A 15856-nucleotide genomic window follows, 5' to 3' on the forward strand; every position below is an offset into this window, starting at 1 on the left:
ATTCTTTATTTTACAGATAGGTAAACTAAAATTTGCTGCCTCTCAATGACTTTTCTAGGGTCATGCAGCTCTTAGTAGCAGTCAGGTTACAGAACTAGGTTTCACATTTTCCATTTCAGGGTAAATCCATTTTATAACAAAGAAAATGATATTTGGGCCTATCATCAATATTTCAAACTGTGGAATCTTTCACACCCCAAATTGCATTTTAAAATTATGTTAAAAATATTACTTCATAATAAGATTTAAAGTTCATTTCATTCATTGAATCACAATTAATGAATAACAAATAATGCATTAATTTTAAAGAAAAGATCCCATCATTTAGAAATATAAATCAATTGTGTATATATGCCAAGTTATTAAAAAGTTATGTCTTTATCAGATATCAACTTATTGTTAAATGTCTAACGGAAATGTTTATGTGTACACACATGCCTGCACATTTGTGTATACAATAAATAGATACATTGACAATTTGATATTCATTCTTTGGTGTTATTTGCATATTAACGTTAATCTTATTGTGAAATAAGAAAAAACCTGTGACAATTTTAAAGACCACATAAGAAAGTTACAATACAATGTTTCAAATTAGCATGTTTAAACATACAGTTGGCTCTCTGTCTCTGTGGGTTCTGCATCCGTGGATTCAATCAACCCCAGATAAAAAATTTTCAAAAAATAAAAAATAATAATACACAAATTATAATAATACAAATAAAACATGTAGTGTAACAACTATTTAAAGAACATTTACATTTTATTAGATATTATAAACAATCTAGATATGATTAAAAGTATACGGTAGGCTATGCATTGGTTATATTCATATACTACACCATTTTACATAAGGGACTTGAGCATTCATAGATTTTTGTTATTACCAAGGGTCCTCAATCCAATCCTCCACAGATGCCGAGGGACAACTGTACTATTATCATTACAAACATTAAGTGCTTTTGAGGATAAAGTGGCACTTCATCTGATGTTTATAAGTTCAAAAAGGTTTACCCAGGCAAAGAAGATCATTTATGTAATGTGAGGAAATTGATTAATTCCAAAAATCAATATATTACACTTATCCAAAACTGAATTTTCACTTTTTAAATCTTGTTAAATAATAAAAACTAGAGTCCTGGTGGAAAGTTCAAACTAAGATAAAATAAAGAAAGTGATTATTGTCCTTTTTTCATTTAGATGATTCTATAGGTCATTAATTTGGCCATACATAGCTTTATTCATTCTGATCCTGACCTGACCCTCATAACCAGAAAAAGCTTATTTAAATGAAGCAGTCATTGACAATAACATATCCAACATAATTGTAACCTAATTAGCTTATGACGTGGTGAGTTAAACAAAACTTAACTATAGATAATTTTCTTGAGGTATATTTGTATATACAGGAGAGAGATCATAAAGAAACTGTACAAACTAATTATTTTAGTGTTACATTTGATTTTTTGAATTCATAAAATACCCTCCATTCAATAAGCCTTTTAATTTGTGTTTCTAAAATTGAATTTTAATTCAATAAAGAGAAGAACATCACACATTATTTTGATGGCTATGATTGGCAGTTCGATAAGACTCAGTGTTGAGGTAAGAGCAGGTTAAACAGTTATTGGCCTATACATTGATTACATTTATTATGGTGAAATATTTAAATTCAGGTGTTTCAATAAAATGTGGTACACATTTTATTTTGTGGGTGAATTATTTTTCTATCACCAGTAGGTTGCACTAGATCACGAATGACAAACGGGTCTCATTCTCCCTGCCTAGTCTTATTGATTGGTAGTGAACATCTGGTGCACAGGTTAAGAAGGATCATGTGGCTGTGTCAGGGCTCAGGAAGAAATGATACTGGAATAAGGTTATAATGTTTCTATCCTCAGGATTATAAGCAATCATGAGGTCAGGAACTTTATGTTCTTTGTCACATTTTGAGTGCCTATAATAATTCCCAGCATATGTTAAACACAAAGATATATATAATAATATATATATGACATGTACAATTATATATACATGTTATATATAACATGTATATTTATATATAATTATGTGCAATATATACATATGTGCAAGGAAAAGAGGAAGAAGAATGGCAAAACACGTGGTACATCTTGGCCTTCTCTGCACTAGGTAATTGTAAACTACCAAGATCTGTAAGTCACAATCCTCAAGCATGTGTTGAAATGTAACCTGGTCCATTTTAAAAAAGAAATTTCAGAATGTAAAACATAAAAACTTGCTTATACACATGGAAAGATATAATGAGTCCAACAAATCCCAACAAGAGGCCTGATTTTTAGAAGACCCTTCTGTTAGACACCTAATGAGAGTTCATTTAGTCACAGGGAAAATTATAAACTCTTGCTGAAAACTAACGTTACTTAAATTTTTTTACAAAGAGAGAAAACAAAGAAAGTTGAATTCTGAATTTTTGTCAAGGTCTTTTTATGTATCTTGCTGCCTCAGAAGTCAGTAGTCAGCAGAGGATTTCTCACTGGTAGGAAATGGATTTGCCTTTGAAGCGACTTTGGATAAAACTGGTTGCCTCCAAGAGATGAAAATGATGGAAGCCAAGAGACCTGGCAGGCAGCTGGGTACTGGGCACCCCTACAACTATCTCTACTGAATATATTCCCTATAGTGAAGTAGTGACCTTCAGGTCTCCTATGATTAAGGCAAATGATCTTATGAGTGGTCATGAGTATGCACATTGATTGGGCTTGGCAGATTGCATAATCAACTGCAAATTGGCTCTTGGAAACGACTGGCTATATCCAGTGAGCAGAAGAAATGGAAGCAAGGGGATCTGGCAGACAGCAAGTAGCCATAGCAGCTGTATGAGTTACATTCCCATAACTTAATGATGAGGAGAGCCAAGCCTGGACCTTTCATAGCTGTGCTTTTCATTTCTGATATTTGGAGGAATTGCAGGATGGAGCTGCACACCCGAGCAATTTACCCTCAGGGTAGCAGTAAAGCAGAGTGAAAAAGTCTTACTTGTATTGCTACACATCTTGAAGCATGATATGCGCATCCCTTTTCTTTATATCCAGAAGAAAAGCACAATATCTGCTCTACTGATAATTGCAAACCAGGCTTCTCTGATAAAAGGATATTAATTTCCACTTCATAGATCAATAGGCCTTGGGAAGTCAACTAGTCCATCACACTATCTTACTACAGAATCCTTCCCAAACCAGAAGGCAGTGTGTAAAAGAGATATAGGCATGTTTTACAATATTATAATTTAATGCTATAAAATTAATCTGAATACATGCAGCGATGAATTGCTAAACCATTCCAAGAAAAGAGTCTACTAGATGACCACTACCTTTCAACTATTAGATGAGCTCATATTTTCTTGTTTGTATATTTTATTAGACAGAAGAGGCTCAGAGTTACAAAAAAAGTTCCAATTCAGCAAGTATTAATGAACTCATGTTGAGTTTTTAGTGATACGCAACAGCCTGTGGAAGCTATTAGCTCCTAAGTTTTATTTCAGCATATATTTGTTTCTGCAATGGAAAAAGCTAAATGATGTCTTTTAAGAATATAATTTAGCATTCTACCCTGACTAAAACATAGAAGATACATAGTTTTGCAACCTGTTTTGAATAAAACAGATATCAATAAATGGAAAGGGAAGTTCTAATCAGAAAACACAAGTGTTAGGTTTTATTTTACCTGAAATATTTGTTTGATCTATGTCTCATCATCTTTTCATATGCTGCATATGTTTACAACTGCAGCATATTAAATAAACCTTTTAAGTTGTGTTTCTAAAATTGAATTTTGCAACTGTGCATTTTTTCATCATTCTTTCCATTTAGCTTCTCAAAAACTGTAGATTATATGCTGAAAACACACACGATGAGTTCGTAAACCATCACAATTTAGAAAAACAACGTACCAATTCTATCCTGGGAATCAATTTTCTTGGAAATAATTTATTCATCTGATCTTATAAAAGAGATCAATAACCCTGTTTCAAAAAGTTCCTTAAATCGTCTTAGAAAAAAGCATATTTGAAAAAAAAAACCTATGGAATTATAGTAAAGGCTTCTGTTTAAAAGAGAAATACATGTTTTAAGCAATTTAGAATGAATGCTGATATTTTTATCTATATTTATGATATACGCACATATGTGGTATAATTTAAAAAGACTATTTGAACACAGGAAATTGTAAAGATTGTGTGCATTGCTTACAGTATGACTGCATCTCTTTTAATCAGAAAAGGTAGTTTCTCTTTTCTTAAAAAATCAAGAATAGAAACAATGTCTACCAATTGATCAGCACTTACCCGTATGTAAAATACTAGCTGGCATCACTTCAAATAGAGATGCATTTTGTACTGGAAATTTCAATATTAATAAACTCGTGGCCCAATTATTTCTAGTATACTGAAGAGGGATAAAGTTATGGAAAATGGACACACCATACTTTGCATATCTGATTCATAAATGCTAATGTTTCAAACAGAAATCAGATTAAGCACATCAAAACCTAAAGCATTAATTTGATTTATCAATTTTCCACTAGTGAAAATGGATGTTAAGAAAGTTGCAGGTGGCTTAACTAGCTACAAAGGGGTTTCATGGAATATGAAGACTGCTTAAAAAGTAGAGATTTACACATTTATCCCATTGATAGGTTATCATAGAACTCTAGCAGGAGGATCATGAATTCTTGCCTCGTCACTGATCTATTGCACATCCCCCTGGCTCAGCCAGGCTCTGTAGTGTGATTTTAGCAGAACAAGAGATAATCAAACATCCTGTTTTTATAGAATTGTCCCAATTTAGGGTCCTTCAGGGCCCTCCAGGATGCCTATTTGAGATGTTTTTCTTTCTGAAAAGCATTATCTAGGGATAAAAAAAAAAGAACGTAATCTGTCATAATCTTAGCCCAAGGAAATATGAATCCTGGTCTCCTTACAGTTCTCAGAGAAGTAAAAATAAAACCAAAAGGCAAGATGTTTTCCACAAGGAAAGAATATCAAACTTCTGGCCAATGACTACCTTCCTTCTTTCTATCCCCTTTTCTACCACCTGCTGCTGTACTCAAGCCAAGAATCAACGCATCACCATTTCTGATTTCAGAACTTTTCTGAGTTCCTATGAATATCTTTCTCCAATTCCTTCTAGTTCTGGAAGCCAATGTGAGCCCATTTCTGCCATTTTAATTCCTCTATTCCTTCTGATTTCTTATTTCCTGCTTCCATATTGTTGTACTTATGTGCTGTTCATGACCACTCTTTCTGTTTTCTCTCTGTCTATTTAGAGTATCTCACATCACTCAGAATTATCCATTTATGTTAAACTTGGCAGGGTCACCACACTGACTGTTGGCATCTTTCATGCAAAAAAGAAATAGGAAAAATATATAATTAAAAAGAAAACTACCAGTCACAGGCAGAGCATATAGACGGTTTTTCTCACATAAAATTATAAGAAGTGGGAAAGGCAGATACCTATTCCCAAGGTATGAAGCCTCTGAAATAAACTTCTATCAAAAAAAAAAAAATTGCAACAATGATCAAATACCATCATCAACTATTCATCCCTGGAGGGTTGATGACACATTTTCAGTGCCTAGCAAGTGCTTTAAAAAATGTTGACAGAACTGTTGAACTATTTTGTTAATGCAGTGGTTCTTTAGGAAAATGATTGATGCTTTCTTGCCAGTATCACTACCATCCTCTCTTCTTATACTTTTTCACAGCATTATATAGTCTTCTCTCTCCTTCTTTTATTGTCTTCTGATCTCAGAAGTTACGAGATTACTAAATATCCATGGTACCCAAATCCAAAACTTTGTTGGTACTTATTGTAAAGTCAGCTTAACACATTACCTCCAGTGATCTATGTCTGTGACAAATTTTGTAATATTCAGTATACAGTTGACCCTTGAACGATGCAAGGGGTAGGAACAGCAATTCCTTGTGTAGTCAAAAATCTGTGTATAACTTCTTTTCTTTTCTTTTTTTTTTTTTTTTTTTTGAAATGGAGTCTCACTCTATTGCCCAGGCCAGAGTGCAGTGGTGCGAGCTCAGCTCACCGCAACCTCTGCCTCCTGAGTCCAAGCGATTCCCCGGCCTCAGCCTCCCAAGTAGCTGGGATCACAGGCCTGTGCCACCATGGCCAGCTAATTCTGCATTTCAGTAGAGACAGGGTTTCGCCATGTTGCCCAGGCTTGACCTCAAGTGATCCACCCGCCTTGGCCTCCCAAAGTGGTAGGATTACAGGCATGAGCCACCACTCCCTGTGTATAACTTTTGACTCCTCCAAAACCTAATTACTAAGAGCTTACTGTTGACCAGAAGCCTTACCAAGAATATAAACAGCCAATTAAAACACATTTTGTAGTTTATGTGTGTTATATACTATATTTTGATTACAAAGTAAGTTAGAGAAAAGAAAACGTTACTACAAATCATAAGAAAAAGAAAATATATTTTCTAGTTATTAAGTGGAAGTGAACCATCCTAAAGGTCTGTATCTTTGTCATCTTTGTGTTGAGTAGGCTGAAAGGAGGAGAAAGAGAAAGATTTGCTCTTGCTGTCTCAGGGGTGACAAAGGCAGATGTAAGTGGACCTGTGCAGCTTAAACCCATGCTGTACAAGGGTGAACTGTCAATATATAGATATTTAGAGGGAAGGAATATCAGTGAGGGAAATAGTACTTAGAGGATGCTTCAAGAAGAAAGTGGGTCTGTGTGTTGAGTTTGACCAACAATGCAATTTCAGAGAATTCTCCCCACAAGACTGTCCTCACTTCAGACAGAAGTCATAAAGTTCCTGGGTCCCCAGGACCACTCGCAGTTCAGACCAGCTGGCTACAATTTAATGGATTCCAATGACTAACTTGGATTTGATAATTCACTATAAGGACTCACAGAACTAATTGAAAACTATTGTAGTCATGATTTATCACAGGGGAATACAAAAACTCAGCCTAAGGAATAGATACATAGGGCAGAGTCTCAAAGAGGACAGCTTCTGGCTGTCTTCATCCTGTGGAGTCATGGATGGTGTTACCTCCTCCTTGCCACAATGTGTGGCAATACACACAGAGTTTGCCAATCAGGGAAGCTGGCTCAAGCCTTCAGTGTCCAGAGTTTTTACTGGGGCTTAATCACACAGTGCCAGCATTGGCTGCCCTCTAGTCTCCTGCCCCTCACAAAAGTCAGGCAACCTTTACTCATCAGTTCTTCATGAGATTAGAAGTGATATAGCATGGCCTCAAAGTCCCCATCATAAATCACATTTTAAAATGGTCTAGTAGCCAAACACACTAGCAAATGAAAGCATTCCTATCAGGCAGGACATTGCAGGAACCTAGAGATCACCTCCCAGTAGCTGAAGGCAAAAGCCAGACCTCTCTTTGGATGAGGTGAAATTCCTTATAATACTGTCTAAAACTGAGTGTTCAAGGAAAAAGAAGATAATTAGGTAAAGATAAGTTACTTCAGGCAAAAGGATAAACATAAGAAAAGAGTTGGAAATGTGAGTGAGTGAATGAAAGAGGAGTCTAAGGAAAGGATCCCCTCCCAGCAAATATGGGATATGCTTTAGGTAGCTGAGATAAATAAGTTGGACTAGAGCAAAACACATAAATTCTGGATGGCTTTTAAAGTCAGGTAGAATTCAGGGAAAGAAGTATTGCTTTGACACAATAAAAGCCTGAAATATTTAAGATGCTTGAATTTGGTTGACGAGCAGAATAATGAAAAATCTGTGTAAAGAAATTGTGAAGTATTGTCTTTGTATTTGAACAATATGTTTTACATAATGCTAAAAAGTGTAAAATACCAATAGGAAGGCAATCAAAATATAGAGGTCTAAAATTTATATCAGATTTAATCATGGAACCAGTGTATGTTCACCCAGTTTTTAAAACATAGGACTTAAAAAGACAAAATAGTTTTCTTCAAAGGCTTGATGAGATTTTATATTTCAAGGAATCCAAACAAGGATTCAAGGGAGAAAAATAGAGCAAGAAAGATATAGACTTACCAATACAAGGGGAATTTTTCTATCAATTAAAGTAATCTACAAAATAAGTTTTTTTGAAAAATTGGGCTTCCCATCAATAAGTATTTGGGTAGTAGATGGGTATTCATCTACATTTTGGGGTTGATTTGTAGAGATTGTTGCATTAGAGGTCAACGTCTCCCCATTTCAGGATTCGGTGGGACTTTGAAGTACACAGGATGATTTAGATGAGGGAGAGCCTGGATTCATAGACATCTGCTAGGAAATTGCAAGAATATAAGTATAAAGTGATCCAATTTTGGAGCAGGGTGATGGTGATGATTGCAGAACAGAAGGATAAAAGAGATATTTCAAAAGAAAAATTAACAGAACGTAGTAAATGGCTAGATGGGGAGTATGAATCTAAGAAAAATGCAAAGAATACCCACCTTTCAAGCTTGAGTGGCTAAGCTAACTGTGCAACAGCTAGGAGAAATAGAATCATCACAATGGAGAACAATTTTTGGAGGAAAGATGGTGATTTCTATCTTGAACATAGCAAATTTGAAATAAAAGGAGAAGCCCAATAAAGGATGCCTTATAGACTATGGTGAGAGGCAAGTTCCTTTGTTTTCATTTTTTACATATTTTTGTTATGGCACTTATAACAGTATGTCTGTCTTTAGAACTGTTTAAATATGTGACTCCCAGTGGATTCTGGGATTCTTGAAAACAAAGTCAAAGATTTATGCATCCTTTTATTTAACCAAACCATCTTTGTGTCTTGCACATATTCAGTAAATATTTTATGCTAAGTTATTTAGAGATAAAAATCTGAGTCAAATCCATGTTTATAGAACTCAAGATAAAACTGAGAAAAAAAATAACAAGAAGCTACTTACTGTTTAGAGAAGGGAGGTAAAAAGGCTGAACCAGGAGCCGTAGATGGTGAAGAAATGAGAGAAATTGAGATTGTGAATTATTATAAACTCTTGAAGATACGGGCTTCAAGATCAAGTACCTAGCTAACTGTGAGATCTTTATAATGAGAATGGAGAAAAGGTCTTTTTTTTTTTTCATAAACGTTTAATTGATGGCTTCCAAGAGGTACTGACACTATTGTAGATGGTTCAGAAGTTTCCATTATAAAGAAAATTTATCCTGTGCCCAAGGGATACTTAACAGAGGCAGGCAGGCTCCCTCCTTGTGAGTCTCTACTTCTTTCTTATACCTGAAACTCTTACTTGCATTTTAGATTGTATTTCACCCTTGCCCTATCTCTTAGTCCATCCCTACTGCTCTCATATGATATAAACTAGGTAATTTATAAATAATAAAAATGCATTTCTCATAGTTATGGAAGAGCAAGGTGCCAGTAGGTTCAATGTCTGGTAGGGGCTTCACTGCTGCTTCCAAGATGGCACTGTGTCCTTGTACCTTAGAAGGGCAAAAAGCGGGAGACAGCTCTGTGATGCCTCTTTTATAAGTGAATGAATCTCATTCATGAAGTGTGAACCCTCATGACCTAATCACCTCCTAGAGGTTCTACCTTCTAATACCATCACCTTGGTGATTAGATTTCAGCATATGAATTTTGGAGGGACACATACATTCAAAAACCATAGCACTCTATGAAATGATAGAAGAAAAAGCCAGTAGGCACATTCTTCTGTCTTATTTTCTGTTTTATACATTTATTTTCTGTTTATCCATTTTGAAGACATAGTCCTTTGGGAATGAGAGAACATTTGCTACTGTGGTACACACAGGCTGGAAATGTGGAGAGGCCGGGCTGGTCATGGCAAGGTTGGATGACATTCACACTAGCATGAAGAGTGAGAATAAACGCTCTGCTGTGAGGTCATATTTTCATTTCAAAAAAAAAACAAAAAAAAAATCAAGCCCTGAGGTGGTCATTGGAGGTTCCAAAATGTGTATTTTCTTGCCTCCTCCATCATACTACTTTCATTTTATCCATTACTTGCTTGTAGTCACTTCCATTATTTTCATCTCTAGCCCAAATGAATACATACTCCTTCACATGTCCTGCAGTCTGTGATGATGTCAGATAATGTTAATTAACCTCTTTGCATTCAGTACAATTGTCCCTTGGTATCCTCAGGGGAATGGTTCTCAGACCTCCCTTGGATATCAAAACCCGAAGATGCTCAAGTCCCTGATGTAAAGTGGTATAGTATTTGCATATAACCTGTGCACATCCTCTTGTACACTTTAAATTATCTCTTGACTACTTACAATGCCTAATACTATATAAATGCTATGTAAATAGTTGTTTTATTGTTTAGGAAATAATGACAAAATGTCTACATGCTTAGTACAGGTCCAATTTTTTAAATATTTTTGATCTCTGGGTGGTTAAATCTATAGATTCAAAACCCAAAAATATGAAGGGCCAATTGTATTTATTTAATAAACATTAGATGAGCACTTTGCCATGGTAATTGTGCTAAGAACTCCTGTGAAATACTTAACTATGTGTATCATTAAGATGCTTCGGACTGCACGTCATGGAAAACCCCTACTCAAAGTTGCTTAAGCAAAAAGGAAACATTATTATTTCACATAACAAGAAATTAGTTCTAGAGTGGGTTAATTCAGCAACTCAAGGAACCAGTTCTGTCCAGTGTTTCAGCTGTGTTCTGTGAACAGCCCTTAAAATCCCAGTTGACTTTTGCAGTCAAAGGCTTTCCATGCAGACACATCAATGACCAAAGGAAGAGAATCCATTTTTTCTTCTGTGTTTCTTTTCATCAGTGAAGACACATTCCCCAGAATCCTCAGCAGTCTTCCCTTTCATGTCATTGCCAAGGTGTGACTCAATCATTGCCAAGACGGAGTCACATGCTCCTTTGTAAACCAATCACAGGCAAGAGGTATGGCATTACCTAGAATGGTTTAGACTGTTGGGAATTTACGTTTGAATCAATGGGTCTGCCAGCAAGGAAGAATATATCTATAAATGTTGTGTTAGAATATAAAACAAATCAATGAACAATCTGAGGAATAATAATTATTTATGTCAGCCTTTTTATCCTTTATGTTGTTTTTTTGAAGAATGTGTTTGGCCACGTACACTGTAGCATGTTGCCATAAGCACTCTTTACATCAAAGCCATGAGATTTCATATTCAGTTAAGTGGGTACCAAATGCATATTAGTCCTAAATTTGTATTTCAAAATTTAAACAAATATGTAATTGTTATTGCTACCTTTGGGTGGATTTCATATGATATTAATATAAGCTAAAAGAACACAATCCTGAAGAAGAATGTAAAAATAATACTTCTGTATTTCAGAACAAGAAATTAATGTCTTCTACAGACATCGTATTGATAATGTCAAGATGATGTTATAATGTAAAGAACAATGCATAGCATGCATCTCTTCAAACTATGAGTCATACAATTAAATTTTAAGTGGGTTATATAGATTAGCACTAAGTGATAATGCAATTCAATTTAATTCATGGATTAACATAAGGTTAATGCTTTATTTGGGGTGAGCGGGGGAAGGACTTTTTTTCTCTCCAGCAAGTGCAGTCACTCAGTTTCATCCTCTTCTGTGATGAATTGGGAACAATGTAGCAAATCCTCCTCCTTTACAAAGGTTTGAGCTTTTGTTTTCTGCCTTTCCTAATTTAAAGTAACTTAAATTGGCTTGAATGGAAACTTCCAGGGTATACTCCGGGGAAATAAGGCCAGTTAGACAAATTTGGGCTTAGTGAGACAACTCTGTTTAAGAAGGAAAAAAAAGGAAAGAAAAACGCTCTGTTTAAGCAGAAAAACAGATTTTGTAGTCTGAAAGACCTGACATTAAATCATGACTCTACTAGTTACTAGCTATGTGGATTAATAACACAGCCATGTATTAGTAACACAACCTTTCCATGGTTTTGTTTTCTCTTTTTTAGAATAGGAAGAAATACTCTATCAATCAGTGTTTTTGTGTGGGAAACAACAGAAACCATCACGAGAAACTTATACAAAATGGGATTTATTAGAAAACTATCCTAGAAGTTGCAACATCAATAAGAGCCTGGTGAAGCAGCCCTAAGAATGGGCAGGGAACAAGGGAACACCGGAGGGCCAAGAATTAGAAAACTGGAATCTCAGCACGAAACTGTTTGGGCCACTGCTACTACCTTGGTTGTTTTAATAACCTCCAATCTACCTGGGAGATTTAAAACCTCATGAAAGAGCTCCCAATTCGCTGAACATATGCCATTATTCCTGCTCCCTATGTTGCCTGAGATGGAGAAAGGGAATATTTGCCTCATTTGGCTTACATGGTAGAACCTATTTATCTTTAATCCATCCACCAAGGCTACATACAATGGGGAAGAAGTAATTCTTCAACAGGAAAAACAGGCTATGTTTATGAGCATATGTCATTTGATCTTCACAAGAACCCTATAAGGTACTTGAATCTCAGAGAACAGACTTAAAAGGTCAAATAATTTTCCAGTCACACAGATAGTAAGTAAAATAGTGGAGCCAGTTTTCAAGTCTAGGTCGATTTGTTTCCAAATTATATAGTATTTTCAATTATACCACACCATCATCTTTGTGAGAAGAAAAACCTCTAATTTTATTACATCTTGAATTGTATAATACTTCTGCTTGCATTAGTAGTTGCAGGAAACAGACAGTCCAAGATAAGGATCTCAGATGGGCTATCTGAACGGTGTTTGAAGTCAGTGAGGTCAGGGTGCGTCTGTTCATACTATAATAGAAGAAGGGGTATAGGTAGCTCATGCTACATGGTGACAAGGATATTTGGTTAATATAGCTAAACATTGGATAACGAATCTGATTCTGTGAGTTACTGAATGGCAATGTAGGTAGAAAGTTATTCCACTGTTTGGAAAAGAACTCTGGAAAATGGAATGATAACTTTGAAGATGATTCAAAAACATTCAGTACCTCAAACCTGATTTCAGGATCTCAAACTTGAAACAGTTTAGTTGTGAGTCAAATTGCAGAAACTGCTCTGATCTCATAAGCAGAAAGTGACTTTTTACAAGGCATTAGAGTTGACAAAATTGTTTTGGAAAGGGCTGTGATAACAGGCTCTAGGCTAACCAGAATTAGCTCCCGGAACATTGTCTACTTTCTCACCAAGGAAACTACTACGTTGGCCAATATAAAGAAGCTGGATAACTTAGGAAGTCCATCACAAAACTGTTGCCTCTGGAAAAAAAAAAAAAAAAACTGTTTTAGACTCTTGAGATCAGCAAGCAGTAACCAGCACTGTGAACTCGAGACCCACACCCATACCTGTAAGATTCACATGAGCAAAAGGGACCCACCCACCACTGCATCCTTCCCTGCTAAACAAGTCTTGAGCATATACATCAGATTTGTACAATATAAATCACCTCTGGACATTTAATTCCAATGGAGTCTGGGAATGTCATTTTTTAACTTTCCAGCCTCTACAGCACAAGAAAAAACATTAGAAGGTTGTTGGAAAAGCTACCAAGTAAGCTAGTTTATTCTATCTACCACATGTTTTTAGAAAATGTGTATTTCAAAGAGGAAGAATATAGGATTAATTGTTGCAAATGTATTATATTGTAAAGAAAATTAATAAGCCAATAAACTTCATAAATTTAAAGGAAAAGTGAATTTTGCATACAAAAGAAAATATTTACTCATTTTTTACTGAAAACAAATCTAATGAATGCTAGGGTGTGTGTGCTTCATAACAAACTACTCGTAGGCAAAATTTCTGAGCAAATCATCATTCATAGCTCGGTAATATTTACTCTTCAGCTAGCACATTATTTTCACTTTGAACCATGCTGAGCAGACTTCATATTAGTCAATTTGGCTAATGTTACAAAAATAGAGACAAATAGTGTGGAACAGAGTGTGCAAACTCAAAGAGGCTTGAAAGATCTGGATTATGAGCAAGTAAATGACTCGTGGAATTTAGAATAACAATGTGTAAAAGGCATGAAGCTCTGGGACCAAAATAATCAGAGGGGCTACAACTTTAAAGGGTTCAGAGAACAAAGTACACATCAGGAAAGAGCTCTCGAGTGATTACAGATATTCTACTAAAATCATCTGCCTGGGAGACAGCTGTGAGGGAAAGAGGAAAGAAAGTGGCCCCTCAGTAGATGGAGAAAAAGGTGCATCTTCACATGTTATTGTGACATTAGACAAAGTGTTAGTGTGTAGGATTATTTCAGCAAGAACTCCTGATTCTGCTCTGCTGAGCTGTCCTGTTGATTACTAGGGATTACGTCCTAAAAATGTGATGTGGTCTTAAAAAAAAAACACTGGATATATCTTTTTTCATTTTTAAGCAACTTAAGTGGTGCAAAAAAATCTATGTATTGTGTCTCTTCCTCTCGGTTTCTTATTTCTCTATATGGAATAGAATTGCTCAAGATGCTTGCAACTGCTATATCGGCCTGCTGTTTCAGACAATCAAGTAGACACAGTTATCTGCTTGATCGGTGTCTCCAGTTTGTAGTACAGTTTAGAGACTGTATGAATTTTAAAAATAATAAGAAAAATAGCCTTGTTAGGTACTATTTACAGTATTAGTATTATTATTAATATCATTTATTGACTTGTTATTGTTGCCAGGAACCATGCTAAATACTTTACATAAATTAACATATTTGTTTTCATCTCTAGCTCTTTCCTGGTTTGCATTTAGGAACATAAAAAGGCTGAAATACCTGTTTAGGACTCCTATGATAGACCCTTAGACAAATATTACATTAAGAATCAACTTTCTAAAAGTAGAAGCTAACCTAGCAATAGAAGGATAAAAAGGGTAAGATCTACTTTGTGTTTCAAAGACAATATTTGAATCTGATTGTCACCTTGTTTGAGAATGTGCTTACAGTAAGTGAACCATCAGCTAGGTTATGAGGAAAGCTGTCCCTCCTGGTCCTTTCATATACTTCCCAAGTCTAAAGAGATGGGTTGAGTTTTGCCCTCTTCTTTCACCATGAAAGTTATATGGGGGGAAAAAAAGAAAATATTTGCAAAAGACATCAGATAAAGGAATGTTACCCAAAACACGTAAAGAACTCTTAAAAGCCAACAATAAAAACATAATCTGATTTTTTTAAATGGGCCAAAGAATTTAACAAACATCTCACCAGAAAAAATATACAGATGGCAAATAATCATGTGAAAGATGTTCCACATCATATGTCATCAGGGAAATTCAATTTAAAGTAAAAGTGAGATACCACTACACAGTTACTAGAATGGTCGAAATCCAGAACACTGACAACACCAAATGCTGAAGAGAATGCGAAGCAACAGGAACTCTTATTCATTCCTGGTAGACGTGCAAAATTGTACAGTCACTTTGGAAGACAGTTTGGCAATTTCTTGTAAAAACTAAACATATGATCCAGAAATTTGCACTCCTTGGTATTTACCTTAAGGAGTTGAAAAATTATGTCTGCACAAAATTTTTCACACATATGTTTACAGTAGCTTTATTCATAATTGCAAAAACTTGGAAGCAACCAAGATGTCTTTCAGTAGGTGAATGAATAAATAAACTAAGGCATATAAAGACAGTGGAATATTATTCAGCACTAAAAAGAAATATGCTATCAAGCCCTGAAAAGACATACAGGATGGTTAATTGCACATTATTAAGTGAAAGAAGACACTCTGAAAAGGCTACCTACTATCTAATTCCTATATGTCATTCTAGAAAAGTCATAACTATGGAGACAGCAAAAAGGTCAGTGTTTACCAAGGGTTGGGGAAAGGGAGAGATGAATAGTCAGAGCACAGAGAATTTGGAGACAATGAAAATACTCTGGATGATGCTATAATGGTAGAAACTTACTATTAAG

General features: G+C 35.3%; 1 protein-coding gene and 1 long non-coding RNA gene across 3 annotated transcripts in view; one reads left to right on the plus strand and one right to left on the minus strand.

The window, feature by feature from the left end:
- The window catches only part of NEGR1 (neuronal growth regulator 1), an 885521-nt gene that overhangs the window by 788212 nt on the left and 81453 nt on the right, over positions 1–15856 (plus strand).
- The window catches only part of LOC144332850 (uncharacterized), a 123267-nt gene continuing 120435 nt past the window's right edge, over positions 13025–15856 (minus strand). For both annotated transcript variants that reach the window (XR_013401041.1, XR_013401040.1), the window contains one exon: positions 13025–13205. This is a non-coding gene — a long non-coding RNA (uncharacterized LOC144332850). The remainder of the gene's footprint in view (positions 13206–15856) is intronic.

Source organism: Macaca mulatta, chromosome 1, assembly GCF_049350105.2.
Source record: "Macaca mulatta isolate MMU2019108-1 chromosome 1, T2T-MMU8v2.0, whole genome shotgun sequence".
In the NCBI taxonomy this organism is placed as follows: domain Eukaryota; kingdom Metazoa; phylum Chordata; class Mammalia; order Primates; family Cercopithecidae; genus Macaca; species Macaca mulatta.